Source organism: Ascaphus truei, chromosome 21 (assembly GCF_040206685.1).
Source record: "Ascaphus truei isolate aAscTru1 chromosome 21, aAscTru1.hap1, whole genome shotgun sequence".
Taxonomy (NCBI): domain Eukaryota; kingdom Metazoa; phylum Chordata; class Amphibia; order Anura; family Ascaphidae; genus Ascaphus; species Ascaphus truei.
In genome coordinates, this window is record NC_134503.1 from 5,241,853 (window position 1) to 5,257,781 (window position 15,929).

Here is a 15,929-nt window from a genome sequence, read left to right on the forward strand (position 1 = left end):
AAGAATTTTGTCTTTTGGCGCGGCGGCCGAGCAATGGCGGTTCAGCCAATGAGGGTGAACCAGACGCGTGATGTCATGGTCGCGCCCCCCACAGTCGTGAGTGATCTGAAGTCCATCAGATTGCTCAGCTGCAGGGGGAGAGTGCTCCGGCGCGCGCGCGCGCGCTGGGGCCGTAGCCTTAGGCGATAACTTTTTATTATTTGGACTACCAAGTGATATTGTGGGACAAGCTTTCTTGCTCAGGACCTGCAATACTGCTTTACAATGGGTTTAACACAGATGTAAAATTCAAGATAACAATCTAGGACAGATGAGGCAGAATCAGAAAGGATGGCAGACGTGACAGCAAATAACCAGACAGGGCAATACATGGATGAAAGGGATAGTGAGATCTTACCTTCTGTATCTGTCTGCGCTTGTCTGTTCTTATTTGTATGTCATTCTGTTTATGTCATTTACATATCTCGGTTCCCCCATTGTACTGCGCGGCGGAATATGTTGGCGCTTTACAAATAAACACTAATTATAGTTAAAAAAAAAAACGTGGAGTGCGTGTATGAGCAAGCATCCAGCGCCCGTAAGAAGAGCGACAGCATGTACTGTAATCAGAGAGGCTGGGAGAAAAATGACATACAATTCTGATAGTGTGTAAGAAACCCCAGATCAGTATTAAGTGTTATATATACCTACACACAGCGCTGAGCTTTGACAGATCCTAAGCCTACCCTTCTGTGCTCTGTACACACTATAGGAAGGTCTGCCTAGTGCAGGAGTGGCTAACTCCAGTCCTCAAGGGCCACCAACTGGTCAGGTTTTCAGAATATCTCTGCTTCAGCACAGGAGGCTCAGTCACTGATTGAGCCACCTGTGCTGAAGCAGGGATATCCTGAAAACCTGACCTGTTTGGTGGCCCTTGAAGACTGGAGTTGGCCGCCCCATGACTAGTGGAATAAGGATTTATCCTCAACATGGAATCTATGGTAAAAGTACATCTTACTGAACCAGCATACAGTTTAAGTTATAGGCTGCTGCACATGCATTCAAGACCAAATCTAAGGTAGTGGTGCTCAAGCGGCCCCCCTAGCCATAGGCGGGGGGGCTTCATGACCGGGGAGGGTCCGGCCTTCCCCTCGCTGGCCCGCCCCCACACCTCCCTCCCCAGGACAGGGGAGGAGTTCCAGGAAGGCCTACTTAAGGCCAGGTTGGCGGGCAGCACATCCTCTTTTTTGCTGCCCGCCAGACGATTTCCCACCCACCCACCCATCCCCTTAGTTAGTGATTGCAATCATGTAATGAACGGCAGCAGAAGGTTGAGCAGGGCAGGGTATTCCCAGGAATGTGGACATATGCATTGTATGCCGTGTTAATGGTTCTTTGTTCCGTTACAGCACGAACAGCTGATACTGTGCTGAGTGAAAGGACGAGGTTCCGAACAGGAGGGGTCATTGACCAGTTTTGCCTTTGTCGCGGCGGCTCTTGGGGGGTAGGTGCTTGTTCTTGCCAGGCTGGGAGCTGGGCCGTTTGAGCCCGGGGGGAGTACGAGTGGGCAAGGTCAGTTATCCATGACCTCGAGAGCCCGCTCGCGTAGGGGACACGAGGTCAGCGGTTCGAGGGCCGGCTGACCGTCCCCTCCCCCTCCTGTCAAAGGAGCACACTCTGGCAGGGAGTGCATGTACCCCATTAGGTTTTCTGTATAAATAAATAGCCGCGGCCATTTTACCTCCAGCTCCCGTTTCCTGTCTTTATTTGTACGTTGCATGTGGGTACAAGGCGGGGGGAGAGGGGAACCGCCTGGAACCTCCCTGGTCATGTACAGCGCCACAGACTGCAAACAACCTCGCTTCCATCAGAGAGCAACACAAATATTATAACGGCGACGGCAGAACAATGCAGCAGTGTGAGGCGGGAGGAAGCTCTGAGCTGGGTGAAGTTTCCTCGGCTTCCAGGTTTTCAGGATTTCTTGCAGTTTAATGTTTAGCTCCATCCCAATCTCCAGCTGAGAAATGTTGTGCCAGCGTGGGGGAGTTAATGATTAATACCCGCGCATATCCAAGTGTTTGCTCCCACCTGGGTGATGGCATTTTCTGCGTATTATTCTGCATTAAAAAAATATATATGTGTATGTGATGGTGGTAAGTCAGGTACTCACAGGTCTTGTGAACTCAGTTAAAGAGTTTATTTGGGGAACACAAAAGTGATCAATTAGCTGTGTTCACAAGGCCTGTAAGTGCCTGACTTACCACCATTGCTTCTTTATTCATTGTTACCTCTGCCCAGAGCTCACAGGCTGCTGACCCATATTGGTTACGTGCGTGTCCTCATCCTTTATTTATCTATCTATATCTATCCAACAAAAGACATATGAAATTATATATATTGACTGTTCAGAAAAAAATCGCACAATTTTTAATTTGAGCAATTATAGGTCTGTCAAAGTAGATTTCTAATATTTAAAAATTATTTGATAATCTATAACCCCCTTGTAAGTGCATGCAGCTGACACATACACTGGCCCCTGCCTGCTGCCTCTCTTGTGTGTGCTCAGGATGTGACTTGTGATGGATAGGGCCCCAGCCAATGACATTGAACTCTGGAGAGGAGGGACTAAGATATGAGTCTTTAAGAGTCCCCGGCTGGGCAAATCGGTTGCGGCCCTGAGGGACCTCGGGCTGACCAAGAGCCAGGATGTGAGCAGTACGACTCGACGGACAATGGGGGCCCATATTGCAGATCGGCTCAAGGAGAGAAGCCCAAGCAGAGCAGCCATTTGCTTGATAGCAGGAGGCACGCATAGCGACAGAGGGGATCCTCATCAGAAGCCAAGTAAAAGGGCACCAAAGTATTTGCAAAGTACAGGCCTGCTACGTTCATACACTATCCAAGAGCTCCAAAGGTGTACCGGCACCTTTACACAGGCCCGTACACGCAGGGTCGGGTTATCCCGGTGGAGAGACATGAATACACACCTGCGCAGTTCCTTGTGTGAAGTGTTTATATCCCAGTGCGTTGTGTATGTACTGACTGATCCTCACGTTTGAAGATCATATTGTTATATTGGTGCCTAGTAACAATTACATTATAAATATCTGTGTTATTAACATCACTGTGGTATGTTTCTCTTTGTCTGACCTACGTCCGGATGTTGAGTAAGGAATAAGGGAGGAGGACTCAGGCCCCCACCTTAGCAGTGGATGTCAGTCTGAGTTAAAAAAGAGGCGTTACATTGGAGGCACTGCTGGGATTTTTGTAATTGGTGTGATACACTCCATACCTTCCCCTATGCCTTGTAGCTCCCTCTGTCAAGTAACCGACATTTCCTCACCATGTGTGCGGCAATTTTAAATGAGTGGTGCGCACGGGACAGCCTCGATCATCCTAACGGTCCCAGACACAGCCGACGATGTAGCCATTAACGGGGTGATGGGAAGCGCACGTCCGTGGGGAAGGGCCCAAATAAAGAAAACATTTTTGTGTTATAATACCAAGACTGCATATGTACTGTGCATGTGTGATAAAGACATTGATCCTGCTCAAGTACCTGAGCACATAGCAGGCCTGGGAAACAATTCAATGTGGGACCTTACTATTTGTCATAGCCCTTACACTGGCCCTAGCAACCCAGTTACCCACACTATTGTAGATAAAGTCTGAGACATGTTAGCTAAAGAGGGGAAGACCATGGAAGAGCTTCACAGTGAGATGTATCTCACTGTCCCTGCATCCTCAACGTATACCTCCTCTACATCGCCCGTGGCACTCATAACAGCAATGGGGGAATTAGTGGAAAAGTCCATGCAATCCCGCATGGGAGACAGCAGCTACCGGTGGGTTCAGACTTTTTTCTGGTCTAAGACCTAACCCACTTGAAGAGGATGATTTTGAAAACTGGAATTCCCAAAGAAGATTACGGGAGTATTGGGACACTTAACAGTGGTTTCCTTAATATGCCCGGAAGTCCGACGTAAGGATGAAACGGGAGCCATAATCGGGACCAATGCCAATATCTTTAGGCAACTAGCTAATACACAGACGGGAGCAAGTATGGTCGGACCCTGACCATCCATCCGCTGTGTTTGAAGGCCTACCAAAGTATAAAGAGGAGAACCATGGCCCAGGATGAGGGGCCAATAGGGGAGGTCAGATAGACGTGCCTACATTCAGCCAGGATACCACCCAATAGTGTACAGAAAATAAACGGAAAGGTGACCCTTCTAAGGAACAAGACCACCCACGATGTGCTGGTATGAAGAGGCACAGTGTTGGCTCACCTGTCCAGTTCCAAACTAATGAGTCAAGCCTGGCAGAAAAGAACTGAGGGGGGGTAAACTGACACCTTATATGTTTAACTTCGGAGACAGTACTGCCCCGGAACAATGGAAGAGGCGTCTGAGGGAGAAAATGGCCCGAAGGCCTGAAGTGTTCTCCACCCATGAGTGGGATGTAGGGTGCACCAAGGGAGTGGAGTACCGTACAAGCCTTTGATGTCCGCCCTTTCAGAGAAAGGTCACGGAGATTGGCCCTGGCAGATGTAGAAGACGTGTGAGGCCACTTACTAGAATTGTTGGGGGCACCAATAGTGGTTGGCCCAGAAGAAAAGTGGTGCAGTAAGAATGTGTACCGACTACCGTACCCTGGACAAACGGACCACTTCTGACCAATATACCATGCCACACATAGAAAACATATGGACTGTCTCACGGTGAGTAAGTGGTTCTTGGCCCCCGACCTACGTAGTGGATAGTGGATATTACCAGATTCCTATGTGCAAGAAAGATAAGGAAAAGACAACCTTCATATGCCCATTGGGGTTTTAGCAGTTTGAGCGTATGCCCCAAGGGGATGGAACAAGTGGTAGGAGACATGAACTTGCTGGAGGTGTTAGTGTACCTGGATGATCAATAGTTTTTGGGAGAACATTGAAAGAGCATGAGACTCACCTAATGAAGGTGCTGGATCGGCTGAGAGCGGATTGAAGCTATCCTTGGACAAGTGTCAGTTCTGTTGAACATCCGTCACCTATGTGGGACACATCGTATCTGAAGAAGAACTGACCACTGATCTGTCCAAATTGGAGGCTATTGCATCCTGTCCCAGGCTCAGACAGTTAATAGAACTACGGTCGTTCTTGGGATTCTGTGGATATTATTGGCGATTTGTGAATAACTTCTCGGCCATAGTACAGCCATTAACCCAACTAACAAAAGGTTATCCACCGACTTGAAGATACAGTATGGCCCCTTAAGTGACCGGCCAGGATTACTTCAAAAAGGAACAAGCCATTCGGAGATAGTTGGACTCCCAAGGGCGAGGAGGCCTTCAAAGCCATCAAGGTGTGAGGACTCCAAACATGGATACCTCCTGACTTCGCTGCCTCTAACATCATGGCCGAGATTTGAGGTTGTTTTCCTTTCGTCTCTACCAAGATGGCTGTTTACAAGAAGTGACCTCACACCCACATTGAAGCAACCATTGTGATCTTGCTTCCTGGCAATTCCTGCCCTCATTTCTTAAAGAGGATGTCAGCCTCTGTTTGAGGTGGAACTGCTCACACCTGTCTTTGTCTTTAAAATACTGTCATTCCAACTCACTCTTTGCCTGTGCAAGGGTGTCCATACCTCCTTCCTGTCTGATCCCTGTGTGCCATCTTGCCTTCTTTTGAACTCCGCTGCCTCTCTCCAGCCCTGACCCTGGAACAGTGACCACAACCATTCTGCCTCTCTCCTGCCCTGACCTTGAAACTGCCCTGACCACTGCACCCTGCAATGACCCCTGAACTAAACCCCACAATTTGTACTCATTCAGGATTTAGATCCCAAGTACGGGTCGGTCTATACTCCCCACCTCTGCCAAGTGGGTCTGTCTCCTGGACAGTAACAAGCGACGTACGCAAACATAAAAAAAAGGTTTGTCTCACTAATGCGCCAGTATTGGCGTTTGCCGACCCATAAAAGCCTTATGCATTACATGTGCATGCAAGCCTGGAAGGACTAGAGGCTGTATTATATCAGCAACTTTCAGAGGAACTTCGGCTTGTTGCATTTGGGAGTAGGGGGCTAGCCCCGTCTGAAAAGAATTACCCAGTGCACAAACTTGAATTCTTGGCCATGAAAAACATTTTATAAATAAATAAATAAAACACATTATTACTCTAATATATAACTGGGAACATCAGGTCCATACTAATAGCTGCTGCTTATACCAGGTTTTTATTTTGTCCTATGTTGTGTTTTCACTAACTTTCACATATATATATATATATTTTTTTTTTTCAACTTAAATTTTTTATTGGAAATTACAAGTGCAAACATTGTGTCACAGCCCATTGTATCACTTCCAGTTATAAAAACACACATTTTTGATCACCACTAACACTCATCTACAGACGACATCACAAACAAGACGAGACGAACCAGACAAGGGAACCAGGGTGGGGAGGGAGGGGGGAAGGGAGGGGGGAGGGGCGGAGGGAGAGAGGAGGAGGCTCCAAGCTTCTTTGTTCGTTGCTGTCATTGTGCTGCCTTGACAGGTGCTGACTGGGTTGGCTTTCTGGGGCGAGACCTGCCTTTGTGTCCTCCTTCCTAATCTAAACCCGTGGGGCTGTCTGCTATCAGTACGTCGCTACGTCACGTCGCATATCCGACCTTCAAAGGAGAACGCATCTAATTTTATTAATGCAAAATCGTGGCGGCATCCACCCCTGGCATGTCTAACTGGGCCAACCATGGTGCCCAGACTTTTAGGTAATTTGTGCCGGAGTCATTAACCAAACTTGTTAATTGTTCCATCCTACAGACATGCCAAATCCTGTTTCTGATCTTAGGGATAATAGGGATTTCTTGTTGCTTCCATAATGCTGCGATCTCGCATCTTGTGGCTGTTTCAAAATGCGTGATCAATTTATGCGCAGCATTTGACAGACCCCGGATCCGCCTGCCCAAAAGGAACACCCACGGGTCCAGGGGGATCTCCAAACCGAGAATCCGCTGAATCCAGTCTCTAATCTATTCCCAAATAGGGGCCACCCTTGCGCAAGACCACAGCATGTGTCGCAGATCTGCCACCTCCCCACATTGTTTAGTGCAAAGCGGGGAGTAGCCTCTCACAAATTTAGCTAAGCGGGTTGGGGTGTAATACCACCGCATGAGGACTTTATATGCGTTCTCCTTTAATGTGGTGCAGATTGAACTTTTTGCAGCTGCCTGAATAATTCTGTCCCACTCTTCGTCTTCTAATGTCTCCCCTAAGTCCTCTTCCCAGCGTCTCATGTAGCACAGTCTGTCTTCGTTGGGCGTTGTCGGGCAGATCACTTACCTGTACATTCTAGATGTAAGTCCCCTCGTGTCCGTACCTCTAGAACACAGCTGCTCAAAATTAGTTTGTGCCGGTCTAATTGGCGTTTTATTATAAAAATCTCTGATCTGGAGGTACCTAAAGAATTCGCTGTTTGGGATAGTTTTAGTGGATTTAATTTGTTCAAAGGTTTGTATGATCGTTCTACCCTCCAGATCTTTAAGACGGGTTATCCCCTTTTGAGTCCAATTTAAGAGGTTTTTGCTGTTCAGACCCCGAGCGAAGTCTGGATTGCCCACATTTGGCGTCATCAATGACTCTTTAGTAGTCAACTGACAACTAAATTTAGTGGCCTCCCAAACTCTTAGTGAATTGACCATGGTCTGTAGCGGTGTTTCCATCTTGCGTACCCCTCGTTTGGGTAGCAGGCTTAAGGTTTGGAGTTCAATCGGTGCACAACAATTCCTCTCCAACTCTACCCATCTCCGTAAGCTTGGGTCTGTGTGCCATTGGAGAATCTGCCCTAATTGGGCTGCTTTGTAGTAAGCCTCCAAGCAAGGCACCGCTAAACCTCCTCTTATAGTGGGACGTTTTAATATTCCCTTAGCAATTCTTGGGTTTTTCTTATTCCAAATAAATTTCATTATTTGTGACTGTAGGGAGAGGATGTCCGCCTGTACCAAAGGGATAGGGAGACTCTGCAAAAGATATAACATCTTTGGGAGGAGGTTCATTTTCACGCTATGTATCCTCCCAATCCATGAAATACTCCCCTTCATCCAGGTCCTGAGATCCTCCCCCAGTGTCTTAATTACCCTGGGAAAGTTTGCTTTATATAATGTTTTGTAGTCCCTCGTGAGATAAACCCCTAAATATTTGATAGCGGAGGGTTGCCATTTGAAATTAAAATTGAGGTCAATCAGCTTTTCTACTTCTTTTGGTAAGTTGATATTGAGGGCTTCAGATTTAGACTGATTGATCTTAAACCCCGAGATTTGGTTAAATTTACCCAAGATGTTGAATACGTTTGAGAGAGACGTGAGAGGTTTGGCAAATGTAAGAATGACATCATCAGCATATAGAGCGGCTTTGTGCAACTCGTCTCCCACTGGGATTCCAGAAATATCCGGGTTATTTCTAATGTGCGGCGCTAAGGGCTCTATGCACAAGGCAAACAGCAGTGGCGACAGCGGGCACCCCTGCCTCGTTCCGCTTTTGATTTCGAATTGTTCTGAGGGGAAACCTTGGTGTCTCACTCTTGCTGTAGAGTTCTTGTAAAGCGCTAGGATGGCCTGCAGGAGGCGTCCCTCAAAGCCAAACGCTCTCAATGTTTCTGTTAGGTAGGGCCAGTCTATCCTATCGAAGGCTTTCTCAGCGTCCAGACTTAACACCATGGAATGTATGTTTTTCTTTTGGGCCAGATCAATCAGATCAATCAGGTCAATAATTCTCCTGGTGTTATCTGCCGCTTGCCTACCTCCGATAAACCCTACCTGGTATTAACCCGGGAAGGACTCTACCCACCCTGTTGGCTATAAGTTTGGAGTATATTTTAATGTCCGAATTAATCAGTGAAATGGGCCGGTAGCTCTTACAGTCTGCCGGGTCCTTTCCGGGTTTGTGGATCACAGAGATTGAGGCTTGGAGCATTTGTGCTGGGAATGAGGCCCCTGCTAGAATTTCGTTGAATAGCTTTAACATGTGGGGGGCTAGTATCTTAATATACTTCTTGTAATATAAGTTTGAGAAGCCATCCGGCCCTGGGGCTTTGGCAGGTTTTAGTGCCTTGATGACCCCAGCACATATATAATTTAATAGTTATTGTTAGTTTGTTTTAATCATCCACATCATTTCACACTCACAGTAGAGTACTGAGTGCAATTAGAACAGTGATCATGTTCTTCAGTTCCTACTAAGAACTTACATAGAAATCATCTATTGCCAATACAGTAGATCAGCTTGTGTAAGGTTTTCCGTAAGCGAGGATACTCCGGGGGCAAATATCAGGTCAAGAAGAAGTGATAGACTAAACAGAGGACAGGGTCCAGTCTGTGTCCCCTTAAAATCATACACAAAGGAAAGCGATGATGAATCTGATGAGGAATATAGGGAAGAACGAATGCTAGTCCACCTGTTTGAGATCCTGGACTCTGAAGACAGAAATCCTCTGAGAGGTCTCCCCAATGTGACCTACAAGGTCACGGGACATAGAGAGAGATACCTGAATGCATTTAGGATGAACGTATCTATCCTAGTTCCTGTTCTCTGTGATGGCTAGCCACTGTTTAGGGGTCATTACTATATTAGAGGCTCATCATTATTTTTTTGTTCTGATATTCAGTGGCAACCCCCTGCTTTTAATTTAGGAGTCCAAACGACCATCTGTGATTACTATACCTAACAACGCGATCACGGTTACTACTATTAGTGGCATTTTTTAGGTGAAATTATATTATATGTTATATATTTTGCCGGTTACAGAGGTCCCACGCTTCAACAAAGGCATTTAAATTACTGTACAATACAGGGTTTTTGTCCCTTTTTTACCCACCATAACTTATTTAATGTGTGGTAGGTACTTGCCTCCTCAATGAAACTAATAAGGTTAGTTTAGCATGACCAATCCTTCAAAAATCAATGTGGATTATTACTAATAACATTGTTATCCGTTAGGTGTTCCATGAATATTATCCCATGCTAAACATTCAAGTAGCTTCCCCACTATTGATATTAGGCTAAGGCTGCGCTTATAACAAATGCATTGTCGCCGTCGTCGGTGCTTATAGTGCACGTGACGGCGACAAAGCGACGGAGCGACAGTGCTACCAAAAATCTGGTAGTCACTGATATTTGATTTTTTTCGGCGACGGTCTCCCCTTGCGGCCAATCAGGAGCTTCCCCGTCCCTCTGCCTTCCCCCTTTATGACGTCGCTGGCCTTGTAGCCAGCGACGTCGCCAGAATTTGAAATGCAACTTTCGCGACTGGTGACGTCATCGGTCATGTCGCCGGCACTCTAAGCGCAGCCTTACATGTATATAATTCCCTGGTTGTGGTCTAGCTCCCGTTTTAAGTATAGGCAAAATGTCTGCTTTACGCAAACCTTGTGGTACTGAACCTGTGGATATGGCGTCCTTGAATATTAACTATAACGGTCTAGCTATTGCTGAACTTAGCACTTTAATAAGAACCCTTGGGTGCATGCCCTCAGGGCCAGGTGCTTTATTAACATTCATTTTACCAAGCCGTCTTTGCACTTCCTATGTTAACAAAATGTCAGTTAATATTGAGGTTGTGGCTTCCTCCTGATGCAATATTTTTGCAATTTACTCCTCCTTGGTAAATACAGATGGAAATAATGTATTTAATAACCTCCACCTTTTCCTCACCTCCAATAATGTACCTGCCCATCTCAAACTAAAAGTGTCCTATATTCTCTTTTATTATTGATGTACATAAATAACTTTATAGGATTGATCCTGCCTTCTATTGAAATCCTTTTTTTCATTTTACTAATCTGATTCCCCTTTTACAACTGTTGTTACATTCCTTATAATTCCAATACGATGCCTATGTCCCTTCTGACTTTAAGCATCTAAGTGCTGCCTCTTCTTTTCCATTTCCTCCCCTACCTGTTTATTTAGCCACTTTGGTTTAGACTTGTTAAGTTATACATAATACAGAGAGCTATTTAAAAAATGTAAACCCTACCATGCAATAGTATTTTATTTTACTTACGATTAAGTGAGCAGAAGTTCCTACAAAGTTACACTACATTTGTAAAGGGGTTCCACCGTCATTAAACACATTGAAGGTGTTCCACTGTTCTTAAAAGATTAAAAACCACTGACATACTGTAGACAGTCAGTAATGAGTACTTGACCTGGATACACACACACAATGTCCTGTAATCTGTGGAACATCGGCCTCCCAAGAGAACCACAGTTATCACGTTTTTCATACCTCATCTTCCTTAACCCACTAAAGATTGCTCTTCTCTCCAGCACATAGATAAGCAACAGGGCCCAGCCGACAGCTTATACAAGGCCCAGGAAAGTATCGAGCTGGGCTCCGTGGTTGTTGAGTGGGGGTGGGGGGGGGGGGGGGGGCGGGGTGTCAGAGGAAGGTTTGTTGAGCGGGCAAAGGTTCAGAAGCTTTGCAGAGCCGGGTGGTGTTGGTTTAGCAGGCCCCGGTCCTAGCCGGACAATCACAGAAGTTATGGCCATATTCCAGTCGGACCCTACTTCTGTTATCGAGCAGGCCCCTGGAGCCAATAATAAGCAGTAACACGGAGATCGGTTCCCACTACTAAAAAAAACAGCACGTCATTATGTGGAAGTATTCCACCTGTCTAAGGCAGGTTAAGGTGCTTTGCATGCAGAGCCATTTATCATGCACATATAAAATGTGCATACGAAGGAGAAAAGAACGATTATCATAATAACGTCAGCCAGGTGTAGCCATGTAGCCCATAACATCCCATGTGAGATCTCACTCTCAGAAAAATTTGTTATTAGCACAAAGAAAGTCACTGGTAGTTGCCAAATCTACCTTTAATATAAAAGGCTGAAACAGATTATAACAGTAAGCATGGGGGAGGAGATGTGCTGTTACACCCTCCCAAATTTTATGGGATTAAGGGGGGTGGGGGGGTGGGGGTTGGAATGGAGTCACACAGCAGACCTGGCAGTTTGCAGTTTAATGGGGCAGTCCCAAATAGCAGATCAAAGAAGTAAAAAAAAATAATGAAACAACTTATCCGTGTGCAGTGTAATTAGCTTCCTTAAAAGGATTAACCCTGCAAGGCACAAGCAGCAAAAGGGTTAAGCGTCTTTGCCAATAGTGACTGAAAATGGCTGCTCATCTTTAGGTTATCAGACTATACTTGCGGTGCCTTATTGCCACTGTAAGTGCACGCAGCTTCTGCAATCCTTAGGCCACGAATGCCAGGTGTAGGAAAATCACGGCGCAATGCCTGCGATTACAGCGAGGTGCCTGCAACGCTCTGCCAACCATGAGGTTAAATCACACAGTGCTGGCGTGCGCACGAGATGTTCGGAGCACGGCTCCGTGCAAGGCACCCTGCACTGAACTCTGCACAGGGCAGTAAAGCCGTCTGCCAGGAACCCTTCTCCAGCCCGGAGAGGACGGAGCGCGAGCATGATCTTATTTATCTCGCACGTGGGAAGAACACAGACATGTTATTATATTAATATTTTTACGTACATGGCTCCGAACAGCTTGATTTTGGGCTCCTCTGGCACCGGCTTCAGATAAAGTGACTTCCCCAAGATTACAAGGAGAGCCGGCACTGGATTGAAACCAGTTTCACCCACTTCAAAGGCAGTGTTCTTACCACTAACCTCCTCTTTCAGCCCAATGACAGAAGAGCCCACAACGCAGGAACCGTGTTTCTAGGTTTTATTCATACCGCTTTGTTTCAACCAATTGAACACGGGGCAGAGGTTTTCAAAGCAGCAATTAAGATTTAGAAAAACGTGTTCCTTTAAAGATAAATATGTTTAGGTTTGTAAATATAAAGACGTGGGAACCATATGTACCATCACATTTTGACCAGTGGCTGTGCTCCTGTTTGGTCCCGGTAGGATTAGGCACAATGGGTGGGAAATATTGTGTCACTTCTAATTTTAAAAAAATGACACACACACACACACACCTTGACAAATGCACTCGCCCAGTGCACTCGGCGGGGTCTCCCGCCATTTTCCTGCTTCTCCCCTGCAACTTGCGAGTGTCTCCCCTGCAGCTCCTGTGAAAATGGCTGCGCGGCGTGAAGTGATGCCGCGTTGCCAAGACAACGGGACGCTACGTGACGTCACGCGGCATCAAGTTGCCATGACATCGCACAGCTATTTTCACAGAAGCTGCTGGGGATAGACTCGCAAGTTGCAGGGGAGAAGCAGGAAAATGGCGGAAGATGCAGCCGCACCTGACACAGGTAAGACTCGTGAGGGGGGGGTGGGGGTGAGATTTTTGGGGAGGGGAAGCGGCGTGACTTTGTTTTGGGCGAGTTTTTTTTTTTAGAATTTGTTGAGAATACATACATACATACATACATACATACATACATACATACATACATACATACATACATACATACATATTCTCCCCCCCCTATTAAATGTATCTATTTAAAAAGTCCACATTCCTATTATAACAAACACAGAATAAGCATTGTTATTATGGTTTTTACAAAAAGAAATAGTACCATGCAATTGTAATCACAAAAAATAAAGATATATTCAGTCATTCGTAAAAAAAAAAAAAAATTCAAACATACAAACAAATATATATACAGTATATATATTTTTTAATGGATTTGCATCTTACACGTGGCTCAGAAAACGCTGTTATGTAGAGCACAGGAGCTAAGCTGAAGCCTCCGTGACACAAGTCACATAACGTTTCGGGTCAATGGACCCTTCATCATGCCTCAACTTTATCCTGTCTGATGAAAAGTCCATTAACCCGAAACTTTATGGGACTTTTTTCAAGACTTCTTTGAATTTTGCGGGTTTTTTTCGCTAATGACGGAATTCATATTTGCTTTGGTTTTCAGATTTGAGTGTTGCATGTTACGATTTTTTTTCGCCATATGTTTGCATGTTACGATTTTTTTTCGCCATATGTTTGCATGTTACGATTTTTTTCGCCATATGTTTGCATGTTACGATTTTTTTTCGCCGTATGTTTGCAGTGTCTGTGTAGCAGCCCTTCATGTACCAAAGAACCTATGTAAGGTACCTTTAAACAATGCTGTACACCTTGTTCGCACTATACTACCGGTTACCTTTTTCCTTTTGGAGTGCAACCCTCCCACTCTTTTTTTTTTTATGGTTCTTTTGAAATATGTCTGAAGTTTAAAAGACAGGGAGTCTCTGGCTGATGAATATAACAGAATTCATGGAATTTTAGCATTCTTCATTGTGATCTCCCATAACCAACAAAAGTTTAGGTTGGAAAATAGCTTTAGCCCATTAAGTTGTGCCATCTTACCTGGGTTAGATACTCATGCTATATTCTGATATTAAAGTCCAGTGCTGGTGTTGAAAGCCTCTATTTTACGTGGAACTATTGAGAATCTGAATGCACAGGGACTGGTATTGGAAAACAAACAGGAATAAAATATTATGATAACATGAATCTGTTTGCCAACAACAATCTTAGCGTCTCGCTCTTGGTAATATATGCACACACACTCACACGCACACGTAACATAACGGTTTTCTAATGCACAGCTGTCTCTTGCCCTGTATCACCCTAAGGCCTCGGCCATGTTTACCGCTTGCTGGCGGAAGCGTGCTGACGCGCGCTCCTGCTCAGCACTGAGCCCCTACAGCCGCAATTAGAGCGGCTTTAGTAGGGGCTCACCTGCGCTTCCGCGCGCTTGCGGAATCGCAGGTCTTAGGGGAATTTAAAATTCCCCCGCTTGCCGGCGCGACAGGCCGGTCACGTGAGCGGTTCGCCCAATGAGGGCGAATCAGGTCCGTGACGTCACTGGCCCGCCCCCAGCCAGTGACGCGCCCGACCCCTGACAGCGCTTGCGGTAAGCAACCGCAAGGCCAGGGAAAGCACCCGCTTTTCCTGCGCCTCAGCGCGCCAGCAGGGAGCATGGCCGAGGCCTAATAATGACAAACTTGCAAAAGAAAATACACATGGTTTGTGTCAGCTGTTAACAAAGGGCAGTTTGATTTAGTGCAAGGTTTGATTCTAGCGCCACCTCCTGTTCAAAAATAATACCCACCGTTCCATTCCTGAAGAGAAGGTGCAGCGACACGGCTGGCTTTATCTAGGTCTCTACTCTGGTTCTATGGATGTCTTGCTGGGGGCACTGGGGGCACTGGGCAGAACTTAGAGTCCTTGTGTCTGTAGTGGAGCAATGGTTATATAGGATCGGAATGGGGTAGACGTGTAGGACAGCTCTGGGTCTGGTGTCAGAAAGAAGATTGGAGTCTGCAAGCGTGATTGAAATTGGCCACTTGTTATAAAGTGCTTCTATTAGGTGTCAATAAGACCAGATGCAGCTGTCCAGGGTACTGAAAGAGAAGCAACAGAATGCGGCTGCAACTCAAAATGTAAGGTTTGTTGCAGATTGCACATACCCCTATATACACATCACGATTTACATGGAGGCCTACGCTGTACATAGGTGCCATGCAAATCGGAAGCATAACAGAAAGATGAAACTTTTCATAGGAGAGACCTTGTGGTTAAAGTACAAGTGTTTAAATGTTTAGTCCTAAACAAGAGATCTCACACATTATTAGTGTGCTCTTCAGACAAGGGGTTACAGGTGCCTGTATTACACAGAGTTCCTTCCCTGCCTCTGAATTGATGATCACAGTAAGTGTTGCCACATTGCCGTTGCATTTCTAAGCTGCTTCCTCCATGCTCACGTCTCTGCAGTGTATAAAGACGGGGACGGTTAAGAGACACAGAATCCTATTCCCTAAAATTGTGACTCCAGCGTGGGCAGCACCCTGCGATTTGCCACCGGACTGTGACAAAGGAGACCTGGGTTTAAAACACGTTTGGCTAAGGGAAGGATTCAATTTCCTGTTTCAGTGAGGAATCACGGTTTGTATTCTTTTTGTTTTAAGCGAAAAAGTGATATTTTTGT

The 15,929-nt window shown here is 45.8% G+C and overlaps 1 protein-coding gene across 2 annotated transcripts in view; it reads left to right on the forward strand.

The window, feature by feature from the left end:
• The window catches only part of USP20 (ubiquitin specific peptidase 20), a 122,515-nt gene that overhangs the window by 15,665 nt on the left and 90,921 nt on the right, over positions 1-15,929 (forward strand). Inside the window, exon 3 of one of the 2 annotated variants that reach the window (XM_075578643.1) lies at positions 15,716-15,886. The exons of the other annotated variant lie outside the window; for it this stretch is intronic. The gene's annotated coding sequence lies outside the window, so the exon portion shown is untranslated. The remainder of the gene's footprint in view (positions 1-15,715; positions 15,887-15,929) is intronic. 2 annotated transcript variants of the gene reach the window in all.